The sequence below is a fragment of the Tyto alba genome, unplaced genomic scaffold (genome assembly GCF_018691265.1).
Source record: "Tyto alba isolate M040663 unplaced genomic scaffold, T.alba_DEE_v4.0 Super-Scaffold_16, whole genome shotgun sequence".
NCBI lineage: Eukaryota > Metazoa > Chordata > Aves > Strigiformes > Tytonidae > Tyto > Tyto alba.
The window spans coordinates 23,578,148-23,596,419 of record NW_024881278.1 but is presented as its reverse complement, the minus strand read 5'-3'; the positions used below and the strand labels follow the sequence as shown (position 1 = coordinate 23,596,419).

Genomic DNA, 18,272 nt, shown 5'->3' with positions numbered 1-18,272 from the left:
GCAGGAATAGAATAATATGCAAGAAGCTAAGAACTCAGAAATAGTGCCATTTTGCAAGCCTCAGTATTCATGCTTTTTGTCATCCAACGATGGACAATTTTGAAGTTCTTACCTTGAACGTAGTACAAAAGTCAAATTCCTTCCAGATCTTTTTCCTTCTGATAAAGATTCACTTTAGAGACTCTTCCTTGTATATTAGGGGTGAATAAAGCAGAAGAGCCTGTGAGTCTGAAAGTAGTAAGATGGAAGAATTGACCAATTTCTCTCCTAGTTGAACACAATATTCAGTAAAATCTGTAGCTCAAGAACTGCTCAATTGCATTTCTAGACCGAAACTACTAAAATACATGAACCACTGGAAGTGGTCAAGTTAGTCAAGAAGCTCCTACTTGTTTACAGTAATGCAGTGAGAGATCATGTGAATGCCTTTCACTTGTTAGAGATGAAAGTATGAAGTGATCTAAGCTACACCATTCAACAGTCACCACTTGCCAAAAAACTCACAGTCAACACGTACCACCTTCACAGACATCATGTAAGCAAATCCATTTCCAAACCAGGAATATGTACAACCACATGACAGAGAGAGAGCCTGTATACACATATTCATGCATGTTTAATCGTAGAGAGTATGGAAAAATCGGGCATACTAAACCAATCATTTACAAGAACAAACCCAGATCCTGGACTCAAAATAAAAGACAGACTAAAAGTTGAGATTCAAACTTACTCTAGCACACAGAAACCATGACAAAAGAAGCCTGTTGCTAGCCACTATGGATTTATATAAAAGCAAAAGCAGAAACACACCTGACTACTCACCAAAATTATCTTGGTTACAGTAAAGAAACAAACAAGGTTCCTTTTCTCACAAACACATGAGAAGGGCTATCACAGTTAAACCCACCATGCCTAGATATACCAGTAAATAATTTCTGCAACACTAATCTGACTAAGACCTTCTCCATTTTGGAGATGTCTGCATGTAGCATGTAGGATGACGGCTACTTTTCATCGGCCAGGGCAAAGAGGAAAGTGAACCCATCTCAGAGAAACTGAGATTTAGGTTTTTTTTCCAGTATCTTTCTCCCCGTAATTTCAAGCAACAAATGTTCTATCAAAGTTTTAAAACTTCTTTTTCAACACTGAGAAAGAATATCTTTCTTTTCTTTCTTAGATGAAATGAGCTTAGTCAATGAATGCACTTTGGTTATTCCATTCTTACTCAATAGGTAGATTGCAAGTAGCTAATGCTTATTATCAAAAACAGTCAACAGGAATAAGTGATTATATTCAAGCTATTTTATTTAGAAGCACTAGAAATAAATGCCACTCACACAAGGAATGAAGTTTCCAAAGAAAACAGAATGTATTACTTTGTTTGGCTACTTAGGTCCCTGACATGGGTGATTCTTCATAAAATGATTCAGAGTGGAAGGGACCTAGGAAGTCATCTAGCTCAATTTCCTTCTCAAAATGTAGTCAATGTTGAACTCAGTCCCAGTTGCTTAGGGCTTTATCCACAAAGGTCTTGAAAACCTCCATGGAGGCTTACACATTACCTCCTATAATCTCTTCACAATCATCCTTACAGTAAAAATTTTTCAACGTATATCCACCCATTTCAATTTATGACCTCTGTCTCTTGTTTTCCCACTGCGTACCTCAGTAAAGAGACTGGCTCCATCTTCTTAGCATCCATCCTTGTATATACCAGATGGTATCTACAACTACTGAGTTCCTCCTAAGCATCTCTTCTCCAGGGTAAGCAAGGCCATGAAAGGCTCTCAGTGTACCCTCATAGGTCACATACTCTAGCTCCCTGACCATCTTGGTGGACTTGGCCTGAGCTTACCAATATGGTTCTTGTCGGGGGTAGGGAGAACAAGAGCAAAACTGGACACAGTATTACAGATGCAGTCTGGAAACCTCTGGAACAAATGTCAACTAAAAGGGAATAAAGCCATTTTCATCACCACCAGGGTGAATTGCTGACTTGTATTTAGACTACTGTCCACCAGAACCAGGTCCACCTCAGCACAGCTACAACCCAGTCAGTATGTAGCACTGTAGGAAGATTACCCATCCTGGAAGCAGGCCTTGGCATGTGCCCTTGTTCAACTTAGTAAAATTCTGCCAGGCCCATTCCTCTAGCCTGAGTACTTCAGGATGGCTACCCAGACTTTAAGCCACCCAGTTCTGCGTCTACCACAAACCTGATGAAAGTGCATTCCATCTCCTCCTGATCATTGATAAAGACATTAAAAAAAAAAAAAAAAGTAGGTCACAGCAGACCCTTGAGGAGCTCCAGTTGTAACTGCTGTCCAAGCAGAGTATGAACCATTAGCCACCCTTTGAGATGACTCTTCAACCAGTTTTCACTTGTCTAGTCATCCTCCAATTCAGACTGAAAATAGGAGTATGTTGTGGGACACTGTAAAAAGCCTTGCTAAGGTCAAAGTAAAAAACCCCATCCACTGCCCTCCCCTCGGCTGAAGACCAAGCTATCTGAGAGAAGGCAGTCACACTGGTCAACTAACATAGTACGTTTTTTTTTAACTATATAACGTAGCAAGGATGCCTGAAACAGTGAACAAGAATCACCTCTAGGCTTCAATAATTTGCAGAATTCAAACGTTCCAAAGCCTTAATAGAAGAACTCTGTGCATAAAAATAAGTGGGTCTCAACAAGCAAACACAGCCATCAAGCAATTGAGTTTCTGGCTACTTTTCAAAGTATCTGGCAACAAGACAGTAATAACAAAGGTTAAAAAAAGAAAAACTTGATGTTTGTAACCACCTAAAATTTATTACATAAACTGGTGGCTGAGAAAGGACTGGAAAAAAATAGCAAATGTCCAAGAAAACTTAAACATGTTTCATTATGAACATTAGAAAGAATTTCTGAAATTCAGATTGCTTATATCTTTTCGGAAGGCTTGAATTTCTCCCAGACTGTATTGAAAGAAAATCCTCTTAACTGAGACCTCTGACCTTGAACAAATTCACCAACTCCTGAACACAAAGATTAGTCAGTGCCTAACAAATAATTGAAAACTCTAGTCTCTACCATTGATGAAATTATGTATGTTTCATCCAAAATACTTCAGTCCCTTTGCAGTTCCTGAAAACTTATGTTTGAAGCAGGGACTAGATAAAATACTCTAGCTCCACATTAAGCAGTGAACAATGCCAACATCACAGCAGATGAGCAGAGGCAGTCTTCTTATCCCCTAAAGAAATTTGGAAACGTGACAAAAAGCACAGAAAGACAGCTTGACTCGCTCAGCAACTTTGACAAACTCCTTACCATGACCTTTGCTATGTAAAGTTTTGGTTTCTGGTGTATTCTCATGTGCCTACAGAATAACAATATTCTTGTCAGCCAGTGCTGATACTTAATTAAACTGGAATGACTGCTGTGAAGGGAGTCATATCAACATCTGTAGTGCAATACACTTGGGGAAAATCCAAAAGAGAAGATGGGCATTTTTAATTTAGTTATAATAGAGTTTTTAACATCAACATTTAATTGCATCTTCTTTTACTTTAGGATGGCTGGTGACACTGCTAACACTGTCACAGTTATGTGACTTGCAATATGATCTTCTCTTCATCAGCAGTAACATTCCAAGTAAATTTAGGACTTTCACTCACAAGATAGTTCATCAGGTATCTATACCATTAGTGCTAAGAACCAATGTTAGTAACTACACCTTAAAAGAACCTCCACTGGGACATCTCAGGGTGGAGTCTTACAAGAAGTTAGGCTAAGCGAAACTGAGAACTGTGGTAAGCCCACCTCCTGCCACGTGTGCTTTCTACTCCAACTTTGGCATCAGTAGTTGCTCTCATATCCTCATGTAGCAAGCTGATTCAGAAAGCTAAACGAAAAATTAATCTCCGCAATAGATACCCAACATACACACATCACATAACTCACTCTCACCATGAGATGAGATACAGCCAACTATCAGCACGAGCAGGAAGAGGAGCACATGGTCAGAAGCATTAGACTGCAAAAATACAGCAACACTAACACACTTAAGTAATTATACAAGAACCTCTTCTTTAATGAAGCATCCAGGATTATGAGTGGGTTCCAGACGCAAATGCCTGAATGCAGGCAGAAGCCTAACAGGAAGTCTCTTTTCTGTAACTGCATCAACACTGGTAAGTGGTGAATAAACTAAATTATTCTAAGGACCTTTAACTATAAAGCGGAATACCAGATGCTCACCAACACGGCAGCATGTAGCAGAAAGCTATTTGGGTAGAGAGAATGACCCCTCAGTAATGAAGAAACAAAACCAAAGCTATATTGTTTGCATTAATGAGCCAGCTTTCCAAGATGCTACATCCATTGTTTTTAAACAGCTGTAAAGAAATAACAACAGTGCCTGGCTGACAAAGGAAGTAGATGTACCTAGTGCCCAACACTGTCACTGAGGTAGTGTAAGATTTAATGACCAAATCAGAAAAAAATCAGAATTAAAACCAGCTTCAACTCAATTACATGCTAGCTACTTTAACTGTGCTGGGTTTACATTGGTCCTGCCCCTAGGGTTTTGAAGACACTACCTGTTGGCAGTTGAACCAAACGACCTATATTGCTTTTTCTCCTCTTAATGGAAAAATTATTCTGGGTCACATCAGCCCACTGCAATTTTCCTTTCCTTCCCTGAACATGGCAGTTTAGTTCAAGTACATCCTTTCAGTCACCCAAAGACCTTCTGGGAATCTCTGCTTCCTCAGCAACTCTGATGCAAGTCTATCAATTCCATGACACCTTGAAACCATAAGAATAGATCATGGCATGCACTAAATCTTCCTCTATCTGCAGGACTTTTTACACAGGACAGGGTGAAAAAAATGCAACAGTTTCACATAGCTCAGGAAAAAGCACTACAGACTAAATCTTTTCCTACTCTCCCCCAAGCCTTCTCAATAAGTGACACAATAGGAGAAAATGAGCTCAAAGAAACCACAGATCAACAAAAATAAGAAAAGACAATGAAGACCAATATAAATAAGCTCCTCCCCATCTCACCAAGCAACAGATGCCAGTGGTCAACTTACACTCATTCATTTTTACCCATGAGAGTCAAAGAGTCATGATACCTCTGAAAGGCAAATAATTCCCGTAGGCTAGTGGCAGACAGCAGAACTTGAAAATAAAAGGTTGCATGATGAACAGACAAATGAACAGAAAACAGAATCCTGTGATGAGGGACTAAAGAAGAGTACTCCTCGATGAATAATGTGCTCTGTCTACTCAATTATTCTCTGGATTAGCTTAAGTTCTCAGTGAATTTATGACTTCAGTTCTTTAGAAAGCATTGTAGTTTTTCTTCCTTACTGTATCGGGCTTGTGTAGCAAAGTTGAGGGGGGAGGGGGCCAAGGCTACAAGGATGGCTTCTATGAGAAGTTGCTAGAAGCTTCCCCCACATCCAACAGAGCCAGTGCCAGCCGGCTCCAAGATGGAGCCGCTGCTGGCCAAGGCCGAGCCCATCAGCGACAGTGGTAGCACCTCTGGGATAACATATTTAAGAAGTGTAGAAAAAACTGCTGTGCAACTGCAACTGCAGTGAGAGGAATGAGAACACATGACAGAAAAAACTGCAGACACCAAGGTCAGTGAAGAAGGGGCAGGAGGTGCTCCCGGTTCCAGAGCAGAGATTCCCCGGCAGCCCATGGTGAAGACCATGGTGAGGCAGGCTGTGCCCCTGCAGCCCAGGGAGGTTAGTGGTGGAGCAGATCTCCACCTGCAGCCTGTGAAGAACCCTACACCAGAGCAGGTAGATGGCCCAAAGGAGGCTGTGACTCCATGGATCCCGTGGAAAGAGAAGACCACACTAGAGCAGGATCCTGGCAGGACTTGTGACCCCATGGAGGATTCACACTGGAGCAGTCTGCTCCTGAAGGACTGCACCCCATGGAAGGGACCCATGCTGGAGCAGATCATGAAGAACTGGAGCCTCTGAGGAGGAGGGACCCCACACTGGAGCAGAGGAAGAGTGTGAGGAGTCCTCCCCCTGAGGAGGAAGGAGCGGCAGAGACAGCGTGTGATGAACTGACCACAAATTCCCCATCCCCCTGTGCCGCTCAGGAGGAAGAGGTAGAGAAAATCAGGAGTAAAGCTAAGCCTGGGAAGAAGGGAGGGGTAGGGGGGAAGGTGTTTTTTCGATTTGGTGTTATTTCTCATTATCATCTTCTGATTTGACTGGCAATAAATTAAACTAATTTCCCCAAGTTGAGATTCTTTTGTCCAAGAGCATAATTCCTGAGTTATCTCTCCCTGTCCTTATCTTGACCCTCAAGGCTTTTTGTTATATTTTGTCTCCCCTGTCCAGCTGAGGAGGGGAGTGATAGAGCAGCTGTGGTGGGCACCTGGTGTCCAGTGAGAATCAACCCACCACATTTACTAAGAACACCACTTTCCATTTCCTGTCCTGCAGTAACAGTATCAGACTTTGATCCAAGGAAAGAAAGAAGAGGATAAACACAAAGTTGAAAGAATCAAGAGTTCTGAAATTAGAACAACATAAACTGTGCAGAATAATGTTTGCTCACATATAGTCCAAGTTCACTGATTCTTTTTGTACTAGTAAAAGCTTAAGACGATTACTAAAATAATCTAAGACAATAAATTGCAGAAAAGGATGATGGAGATTCCAGTACAGTGTTCTAGAACCATTACTTACTTTAAAAAGGCATAAATCTGACAATTCATGACAGAGCTGAGCTGTCATGTCTGCTTTGTATGCAAGAGCTTCTGTTTTAATCAGTGCTTCAATAAACAAGCAAACAAGACCTACAGAAGAAGGGACAATATGGAGAGACATGTTAGGAGGATTTCCACATTAGCTTTGTATTCTTTGTGAACCTGACAACATAACCAGGTTTCAGGCCTGGACAAACATTAAAGCACCTTTCAAAAAAAATTAGTTACTTTAGTTATGGAATTGCTAATCCAAATTTTTGTTTATACAAAACACATTTGAAACTGGTAACCCTGAACAAAACAACAGTGAAAAAAAGATCACTTCAAGCTATCTGACTAGTACTTGTCATGGACAGTGCCCTAATTTCCCTCTGTACAGATTCAGAAATATGGAAAACTTCAGATTAGAAATGGCACGGTCACTGAATAGATCTGAGAATATACAGTATTTTTCAAGGGAAATATTTTCCAAACATAAATTAATAGAGGGTTTAAAAAATATAATTTCAGAATACTTTCCCCAGTGACATTTTTCTGACCATGTTAAATTCTATTCCCTGCCACTGGTAACAACAGTGCACAAGCTCACTTCAAGAATCCTGAACTATATCAGAATTTTATTTCTTCTCTGACTCCGTAAGTCAAGCCCCATTTCACTTCACGCTAAAAAAAAAAAAAAAATAAAAAAATCAGAAATTGTTTTGACAGTCTGTAACCTTATCCCCTTCCCTCCAAAAGTCAGATGTTCTAAGTTGACAGCATTCATTTAAAAAAAAAAAAAAACAATACTGCAACAATAGTCAAAACCACATAGTAAGCTGTTATTGTTAACAACAGGTACTATTTTGAGTTCATTAAATATTTTAGAGAAGTTCTTCTCTGGTCTAGAGTTGCTTGTGTTTGGTGCATCCTAGTTAAGAAAGTGGGGAGTCATCCTATTGGATTTAATGTTACAAGCTAGATATTCATCTTCAACAGCATTTAACCTCCATGATACTTAAATATAGTAACAAAACATATAGAAGTATAGACATGGTTCAGCATAAGGCAAATTGAAGGGGAAACGGGAGTGAAATAAATTCTACTGTTTAAGTAGAATACAAAAAACCCATGTCACTGTGGCAGAGTCCTAACAATGCTTTTCTCCTACATCACACAAAAGCCTATTATTTCAATTTTAAAACATAGGCAAATGATAGAGCTCTCAAGGTCTTCCTGCAGAGGAGATTGCACAGCTATCTAACTCTAGCAAACACTGAAAAAGAGTCTCTTTCCAACGTCATTGTCCACAAAAGTAGTATGCTTGTCTTCTCCTTCATCCCATGAATGCCTATGAAAAGAGAGTCACCTTAAACTGCTTCCAGTTTCCTTACAACATAACAGATGCACAGAATCTAAAGGAGGGTTGGTTGGGAAACCTCTCATAAACCAAGCAATTGCTATTATTAAAGCATCTTTTGAATGACTGAATGCCTATGAACTTCTAGGTATCTTTTAAACAGCAGTTCAAATTGTGGTGCACTGATGGAGGATTTACAAAACAGGATTCACATACCCCCTCACCCCAGCTCTAGCTATTGTTTTCAAAAGACTGTTTTCATTTTGCTTATGTATAAAATCCCTACTATTTCAAGTTTCATGTACAACCTTATACTAGTTTAGAAAAAGTGCTCCTCAGAGTAACATAACCAGCTACAACCTAGACTTTGGATGATTCCAGTAAATTCATCCACCAGCCTAAGCAATCAGTAAGGAAAAGAGCAGGAAAGGCATAATCTCAGAGAAAATGAAAAGTGAAACAAAAAAATCCCTTGCTGTAATACATCTGAAAAAGTGGTAAAAGATGCAGAAAACATGACAAGCTAGCACATGGATAAACAGCACAACTGAGGAGTCAGTTTGATAAACCTATAGGTAGTACTCCCACAATTACTGGGTAATACTCACTGAAGATGCCTGTAATACACAGTCCCATCTCTAATTAGATATTGTTAATAACCTCCTTAGAGGCGTCACTTCAGTTCTTACCAATGACATGCAAAGTAAAATGTTTGTGAGTCTTAGACTGTATTGTACACTGAGGCTCTACTGAGATAGGTGGACCTCCACTGCCTTCTAAGATGCAGGACTGATCAATAGCTATGGAAGTCAACAGACTACCTCTGTTAGGTCTGGATTCAAGTTTTACAACAGCTGAAATAAGAAAAGCACTTCACATTCGTCTTGAATATGCACACTAAGGAACAGTACCCTTTTTCTTGAAAAATCAGCTATAAACAATCACAGAGAATCAAACTCAATGCTAGACAAGAGAAACCAGTGGCTGCAATTAGCACCTCATCTGAAGTGAAGCCCTGTGAACAAATTGGTATGCACAGTACCTTCTGACCAGGATGAGATTTTCCTGTTGGAAACTAAAATAAGTAAAACGAGAATTTTATTACTGTACTAGGGAAATGAAGAGCAGAAGCAGAAAGGACACAGGAAGAAAAAGGAACATCTGTGCTAGATTCACCTTTCATACCTTAACAGAAACTCTCTGAAGCCAGTGCTTCGAGTATAGGCCCACTTAAAATAGAAGCAAAAGGAACAAGTTCTTTAGCTTCATACACTGAAAACAGACCTCTCAGAACTCAGCCTGCAGTCCCACATAGATTCAGCACATTACTTCTCATCTGAAAAGTTTCAAAGCACAATAGTTTCAGCAGCTTTTCAAGGTCACAGGGCAGTCACAAACACCAGTCCCTGCCCTCTCCAATTCCTAATCCAACACCCTCAAAATCCAATCTAGCTGTATTCCAGAGGCTTCAATACATCACCCATTTTCAAAACCTTCATTCACTCGTCTCCTAGAATCACAGTCCAAAACTACCACTTGTGGTACCAGTGTATATTATAAAAGGCTACAATATACATCAAAGGCAACTTTAGACTTGTCTATGTTTATTTGGAGGTGGTTTAATAAGCATGTTGAATACTCTCAAGAGTTTTATCTATCCTTTGGAGAAGAGATTTTTAGCATCCCTTAAGAAGTTGCCATTAGGAATACATTTTCCTACTTCTAGATACGTTGCCTGCAATGTTGGGGCAGAGGAAGAAAGAAATACTTTTAACTCCTCTGGAAGAAAGTTAAAATAGCTGTAAAGAGACAGTAAAACAAGAGATAGGATTAGTGGAAAATAAATATAATACAGCCTTAGGAAGCCAAGCTACAGTGTGTGTTGTTCCCCCCATCAAGTTTTACTGAAACTGGACACAATTCAGAAGTTAACACAAGGGTAAATATTTCAGAGATAAGCAGGTCCTATGAATTTTGTGGAAATAAACAGACCAAGGAGAGAGCACCAAACCAGTGCCCCTTCAGGACAAGTGCAGCAGGAGCTCAGCTGTTACCCAAGCCAACCTCCCATACAGGACAGCCGGACAGACAGTTCCCCAAACACATGAAAATACTTTCAGAGCTCACAATACAGTATGCCCAGAAAAATCCAACCACAAGACAAAGCCATGGGAAGTTAGACTTCATAACCTGTTGCTCACATAGCACTCTTGATTAACTGAAACAAAAGCATGAAAGAACTACTTTCCAAAATTTATTGTACTTTTAATACCAGCCATTTTCACACACTATTTCAAAACTAGGGACAATAATGTGGGAATAGCGATTCAGTTACCAGTCGAGATAAACAAACAATCCTTACTGAGAGAGCAGGAGAGCAATTTCTATAGTCCTGACAACACTCATGAGGCATGAGAAGGCAGAATTCAGTCCCCTGCACAGTTCAACACACTCTGCAATGCCCCAAGGTGCCTTTTAGAGTCCCAGCTGGTACATCAGTATTAGCACTTTAGTTAGGATCAGGAGTGCACTTTTGAAGCAAATCTGAGTCACCCCATTTACTGTGCTTTAGTTCACATCTCAAAGTTTCTGAGTGTATGATCTGGACACGTCTTAGATTAACCTAAACCAAAACTCTGGGAAAACACCTGATACCCAGTAATGTTTGGAGTGTACTCAGTCCACAGCACCAGACTGGAACTAGCCTAAAATAAAGCCCCATGAAATACATACACCATGGACACTGGGTCTGCCTAACTTACAGCTTCACTCTACAATCTTCTTCAATTGCAGTGTACTGCTTGCTAATGTAAATATAATCAATGTGGCAGATACTGCCCATTCATTTAAGAGAGCCTCAAGCAGCAGCAACTAAACCCACAGACTTAAGCTGCCAACACACACCTCATTAGTCCAGACACAGAGGGCTACACTGGGAATTTGAGTGTTCCTTTTCCTGGAGTAACTACAACAGCAGTGTCGCACCACTCATCCACTTTTGCTTCCACCCCTTTACAGTTAGGAGTATCAAAAGCTAGTGGGGTACATCTAGGAAAGTTCTCTGAACACAGTTAAAAAACCCCAAGATCTACACACTTCATGTACCACCAATAATTATTGTTTTGTAAAACTTTTTAAATAACACTGAAAACACAATCCAGTAACCTACATCAATGGCTCCACTGTAGCTGGTGATAGGAAAAGCAGCATGTGCTCGATAATGCTTTATATTACTTGCACATCAGCTTAATGAACAAAGCTGCCCAGAAAAGAGGTTTTTTTGTTTTTGAATAAGCTGACCAACATAATATTCATTGTTTCAGTTTTCCACTTGAATCAAAATATCCGTTCTTTAGAAATAGTTCTATCATTTGAGATTTGTTCTCTCCAGTCACCAATTTTTCTTTTGCTATAGAAAATTTTAAAGAGAAAATCATGAGTTTTGAACAAATAATACCTGGTTTTAGCAGGACAGATGAGCTGATGACAACAGGCCAAAGGAGTACTGTATGAATAAATTACAACGAAGTGTTACCTCCCCTACTCAACAAATCATCATCATCTTACTTCATTACCTCCTTGACAAAAACAGTTAATTCACATACTAACAATACAGAGCCATATTTGCTCTACATTCAGTAAATGTCAACTTCCTACACTGAGGTGCAGACACAGAAGTAAAATTATTGAACATTTCTGTTAACATGCTAACCCCCTGAAAGCTGCGAAGACAGACTGATGCCTTCCTTTGTGACTTAACTGGAAGTCTATGGTCATTGACTTGACATTACCATACACACTAAAGAGCCATCTTAAACTCTCCAGTAGTGGAGTCCCAAACATCCTTAATCAATGTTTTTCTGAGCTGAATTCCTGTGAAAACAGATTTAAGCACCTAGTTGTACTATTCATTTAAAAGAAAACTGTATCAAAAGGTTATTTCCCATCAAAGATGCAGAGAGCCTACACCATGAGATAGTCATGTAGTAACATCATGAAATGATGCACTGAAGTAATGTTAATGAGAAATTGATGGTGCTTGGGGAAAAGAACAAGTTGTGGGTGACTTATTTTTCCTACCAGAACAATACCTGGGCCTGAATAATTTCCTCTGAAACAGTAAGAAAGGCTGTTGTCTGCCAAGATACAGGGCTTTCCCTTTTATCAATTCCTACATTTAAACATCTTTGTGCCTTCTCTCCCAATGTAGGCTTTTCTGAGAGCCAGAAGACTATTTCACCTACACTCATCGGCAACCCTTATGTTTCATCATGCCAATACTGTCAAGAAGCTGTGATGAGCTACACCAGCTCAGTTATTTCTTACCATCTCATGCAAAGCTTTTCAGACCAGTTTTCCTTTGTTATGACACTCATTAATTCTTCAGAACTTTTATTTGGCTTTAGCACATGAAACAGATAGAAATTTGTACAAGATTTATTTGCCAGATTTTAAGCACTTTGACCAGAGTTTCCCATGCTACCCAAGACTGAAAGACATCAGCCAAATAGCTGAGGAGTTTGCAAGGTTGTCTGTTAAAGAAAAACAGTTTTGACGATCTTTTAGGAAACTCAGAATCCTTGTTCTTGCATCAGGGACACATCTTTCATTGTCTGTGGAAACAATTTCTCTTTTCCGAGCATCTATAGTCCAATGTTATCTGAATTTAAGTGGCTTTTTTTTTTTTTTTTAATTAAAAATTTGCAATTACTTGTCCAGCCTTTGAAATTAAACCCTCTGAAGATTATATGCATACTAGATATACTGAAGACCAGGGCTAAACCAGGACCCTCTTGAAGTCTCATAAAACTTTTATCCTGCATTCACACTGCTAACAGACAGCGAGAAGGAAAAAAGCGACAGTTTACACCCCATACATCTATAAGCCAATCTCGAAGACAATTGAACATAAACAACTGAAGCATAGAACGAAAGAAGTGACAAACAGGAAAGGAGCCAAGATAGCAAAAATTTTTACTTTAACAGTATCTCAAAGAAGTCACCATTTCTCTCCTGCAATTTACTGAGAAAACCAATATTCAGATCGAATCACTTGGGTTGCTACAAGGCCCAAGGTCTGATGGATGCTTCTTTCTTTTCAGACAAGTGAAGAGAAATACTAGCACAGCACTGAATTCAGAGGGATGAGAAAACTTGTTGGATAAGGTGGCAAGAATTAAAATAAAAAAAAACAAACAAACAAAACCAAACCCACCACAAAACAGAACATACTTGATGGCGATGGCGGGCAGAATGAATTGATATTAGAGGAAAAAAACTATGGACACAAAGACATGGAAAGGTATGTTACAGTAATCACTCTCCACAATCCACACACAGAGTCTAGAGCTTGGATTCTCTCACCAAGGCCTTCCCATTCACCTCGAAGAGACTGTGCTTGCAAAAACCAATGGTTAGCTAGCTATCTTCCAGTGCTGACTGGAAAAGAACTGCTATTTACCACTTACTAAGCTACAGCACCAGGCCTATGTGACAGATTTAAGCATTCCTAATGGACTGATGATCCAAGACACTACCAAATGATAAACTTCATCTTTCAGAGACTTTTTGGAGGAAAAAAAAAAAAACCAGAAGGCAGCAAAAAAACCCACACACATACCCCATCCTAGAAATGTTATGGTAGCATTTAGCTAAGTGTGGTGCAGTTTGCTTCAGTCAAGATTGACCTTACTCTCTGAACATTGTTCTACATACAACCCCACCCCTTGCTGCAATCTAAATGAACCCTGATCCAAAGTGTGATAATCATTATTGTAATACAAATTCTTCCAACACATAGATTTTTACATCCAGTATTAAGAATGGATTTTTACTGCCTTGCCCTTTTTTTAATATGAAGGCAACACATTCATGTAGAAAATACTCACTACTCTCAGTCACCCATTCCGAAAGCAGTTGTTCTTGACACTGAGCACCTTAACAGTCTACATTCAACACACAGATTTAACAAACTTTTATTTCAGTTGTGATGGATTTATATTTCTGCAATACAGGGTCTCAAGTTTAATAAGTAAGCAGTACACATTAGTGATCACTACTGCAAAAGTGAACAATGATAATTCCACAGAAGAGACAAGAAGGGAACTGAATTACCCAGGACTACTACTACAAGACTACTCTTTTTTTTTTTTCTACTTCCCTATCTCACAGCTACCACAATAAAAGAAAAATAGGTTCTAGACACTTTCTATACAGCCCTCTCCACATTAAATTAATTTAAATTTCCCTCATCTTGACCTTATGTGCCTTAATTAAATCACTATCCTATATAACAACCTCCTTTAAGTATCTGTGCAGAACAAGAGATGAGGGGCTATGTAAACAAATAATACATACTATCACAAACCCAGTGAACATGGGATACACATGTTCAATTCTTCCTCATTTCCACCTGAGTCAGCCTCCCAGTCTAAACATACCATCTTTTCACAGATCTCTGACCCTCAAATATTTATGCTCTAACCCTCTTTCAAATACAAGCATACGTCCAGAACAAAATTCTTCATACCTTCTGGACACACGCACTCAGTTAAAGTGTTAAGGTATATATAATGCATATAAATATATATAATAAGCGCATTCAACCGCCTAAGCCCACACATACATGGGGCCTGTCTACACACATTAAGTGCTTTTAGCTAGCTGCTGACCTGTCAACACTATTATGGGTGCTAGTTTCAGCAAAAGTTTATCCTTAAAGTTCATGGACAATTTACCCAGTGGAACAAACAGAACAAAACAAACAGCTTAACAGAAAACCCTTGACTATTCTGTAGCCTTCTTCAATCTGGTAATATTCATAACAGTCACAAATTGCCTCATCTTCACTCACTTTTTTAGTTGTCACTACTATAAAATACTTCTCTCCATACCAAAAGGAGCAAAGAATCCCCACAGTTTCCCACCTGCTCAGGACATACCTAGGACCCCAGACCCAGCTCATAATGTGTCTCTCACACCATTTCAACTTTTCATAACCTCAGCCAAAAATGCCTGCCTCCTCTCTCCACACAGAGACTAGAGTTCCCACTAACACAGCAATAAAAAACCTCCAGTTTCCCTTCTGCACAAATACCATTCTCCTGATACACACACGTATACATAGCCTAACATAATCTTCACCCTGTATATGCATAATCCCCACAAATTCGTCCTTTTCAAATGTATACAAACCTTTCAAAGGCTCCACTACTCATTCCTACTTCTAAATATCCACCTAAGACCCTTCACTTTCTTATAATCCATGGTAAACCCTGGAAGTTTACCCGCAAGTAGAGTGCATTGATGCCCTTATAGACAGAAATTTACACTGCCTGACACCTGTCACAAATGTAGATATCTAAAGTTCTACAGCTCCCCAGGACATCCAGAGACTGTTCTCCTAACAGCACTATCATGACCCCGACCATGTGCTATTTGCTACACATCTTCCAATTCATATCCCGTGGCTCAAACAACAAATAACCAGCCTTTCCATTTCATCACAGTTGAGACACCAATTCACAGCTCCTCTCAGGTTTCCAGGACACAAACTATGTTGCTTGCTGCCCTAGCCCATCTCAACACAAAAGAAACAGGGCTCACGGGGCTGGTGACAGTCAGGCATCCCTCCCAACTCTCAGCATGAGCAGCAAACCAACTTACAGGCGGTAAGAACGTGCATGCCTTTCTGTCCACATACCATCTCATATTACACATGAAGGTCTCGCACATTAAGTCTAACCACACTGGCCACCAAACAAAACAAGTTCAGAACCTTGTAGCAACCTGTTACCACTGTGTCTGTAAGCTGTACACAGGCTTACCACCCAAAGCCTCCCTCTTCCGCAACACTTAGAAACCAGCTAACTTATCACCTTACTTCTCACAACACAGGCAAGATTGTTTACCTATCACTCCTAAACTCATAGGCCTTCATGTACCACTGCTCCTGAATACATGTGGCTTCACTCACCATCTGCATCCCCATGTTATAAACATATCCCTCAACCTACCGCAGCACACAAAACAACACACACGCAGATTTTTCCAGGTGCCTCCAGCCCATCAAAATGACTCTCTCCCTTCGACTCGTTACAGATTACAATAAAAGTATATCCGCGTTTATATCCGCTAGGTTCGCGGAGCCAGCGAGCTCCAGACTACAAGGCAGAGCTGCTTTCCATTTCTTCCCCCCGTCCACGCTGAAGACGCCCAGGCACTGCCCATCTCCCTGAGACCTCCCCCCGCCCCGCACAGCACCAGCCCGTCACAAGCACCCGGGCCTAACGGCAGCTTCTCCCTCCAACGCCACGGCCGTACCCGCACTCGCCACCCCCCCCCCACCCCCCTGGGACACACCGGGCCCCTCCGGCCCCGGCACATGCACAGGTCCGGCCCGCTCTGGCCGCCCCCTCGGCCGCCCCGCACGCAGCGCCCGGTGCGCCGGGCCCGGGCCCCCCGCCGCCGCCGCCGCCGCCCCGGCCCGCCCCACCGCGACGCGCAGAGGGCGGGCCCGCCGGCCCCCAGCCCCGGCTTCACCGGCGGGCTTGGCTTCCTTCGCCGTCCCTCCCCGGTGCGCCCGCCCCAGCTCTCCCGCCGGGAGGCCGCGGCAGCGCGGCCCTCCCGTCTCCCCCAGCGGGAAGCGGCGGAGGCCGGGCCTGCGCGGCGCCTGCCCGCTCCCCGGGGACGCGCCCACAGCAGGCCGTGCCCGCCGCCCCTCCGGCCCCACGGAGCGGGCCGCCGCTGCCGGCCCCCGCTTCCCACTGCACGCGCGCGGGCCCTGCCCCTCGCAAACACGCGCGCTCGGGACTCTCCGCTCCTTCGCCTCCACCCGGCCCGGACACAAGCCTCTCCCCCGCGCCCCGCGGCCGGCCCTGACCCCTCTACCTGGCGGCGGAGGAGCGCCGGCGTCCCTCGGCGTCCGGGCCCCCGGCGGCCCTGCGGGGCCCGGCCCAGGTGAGGGGGGATGGGGGGCCTGGCTGGGCCTCAGGCGCGCGCCGCCCCGCGCTGGCCGCCGCCGGCCGCGGACGCCGCTCGCTCGCGCACTCCGAGCGCCGCCAGCAGCGCCGACATGTTGGGCGCCCCTGTCCCGCAGGCCGCCGCTAGCCCCGCCCCCCCACCGCCCACGTCAGAGCGCTCCGGGAGAGGCGGGGCACAGCCCCCGGCCCCGCCCCCGCTCCTGGCCGGGCCCGCCTCGCCTCCCCCTCCCAAACTACTGGCTGCCGCTCCCCGTCGCTCACCCCGCCCCGCCCCCTCCCGGCAGCCATTGGCCGCCCGCCTCGCCGGCTCTACCCTTCCTCCGTGTCATTGGCCGATCCGTCCGCCGCTCACCCTCCAGCCCCACCCAAAAGCTTTTTTTTTCTGATTGGGCCTTTCTCCTTTGCTTCGGCAGCTATTGGCTGCAGCTCTTGTCAATCAAGTGACAAGAGCACGGGCTATCTTTCTCCGCACTTTTTTATTTTTTTTTTTTTTTATCGGGCCTCCCAGCCTAGGCAGGACTGACGGAAGCGGCTGTCAGCGAGCGTCCTCGCCCCTCCCAGCCTCCCGCCACATCCTTTCCCTCCCGGCGCGGTTTGCCTGCAGGCCATTGGCTCTCCCCGCCGCCCGTCCCGCAGCCTCTCTCGCCCCTGCTGCCGCCTCGCGAAATGGGCGTGAATCGGCCGGTGAATTCCTTCTCCTGATTGGCCCTCGCCCCTGCCAATAAAGCGGGGCGGGCGGGCGCTGAGCACGGGCCAGCGCGCCCCGGCGGAGCCGCAGAGCCCGCCGAGGCCCGCGCGCCGCTCCGCACGGCGATTGGTCGCGGAGCAGCGGGGAGGGGGAGAAGCGCGCGGTCTCCCCCCTGTCCCAGTGGGGAGCGGGAGAGCGGCGCGGGGTACCCGTATGTTCGCGCGATTACATCACCGCCAGCCAATCAGGGAGCGCGGGATCGGCCTCCTGGCCGCAGCGGGGCGGGGCCTCGCGCCCGCCCGCGGGAGCCTTTGCGCCTCACGCGCTCCGGGGCTGGGGTGGGGGGGCGGCTGGCAGCTGCCGGCCCGGGGAGCGGAGGTGCCGCTTTTACCACAGCAAAGAAGGAGGCCGGAGGTGTCTCGGTCCCCGGCCTTCCCGTCCGCCGGCGGGGCCCGCTGGGTGCCCGAGGGAGGCAGCTCGGGGCGGCCCTTTCTGCCGCCGTGGCCCGGGGGGGGGGGGGGTGCGCGGTGCTCGGGAGG

General features: G+C 43.9%; 1 protein-coding gene across 5 annotated transcripts in view; it reads right to left on the bottom strand.

Moving 5' to 3' along the window:
* Positions 1-17,189, bottom strand: part of PPM1B (protein phosphatase, Mg2+/Mn2+ dependent 1B) — a 63,213-nt gene extending 46,024 nt beyond the window's left edge. For 3 of the 5 annotated variants that reach the window (XM_042789477.1, XM_042789476.1, XM_042789480.1), the window contains exons 1-2: positions 16,954-17,189; positions 113-228 (exon numbers count right to left, since the gene is read on the bottom strand). The gene's annotated coding sequence lies outside the window, so the exon portion shown is untranslated. The remainder of the gene's footprint in view (positions 1-112; positions 229-16,953) is intronic. The other 2 variants (XM_042789475.1, XM_042789479.1) reach the window with 1 other exon arrangement.
* Between the last annotated feature and the right edge of the window lie 1,083 nt (positions 17,190-18,272).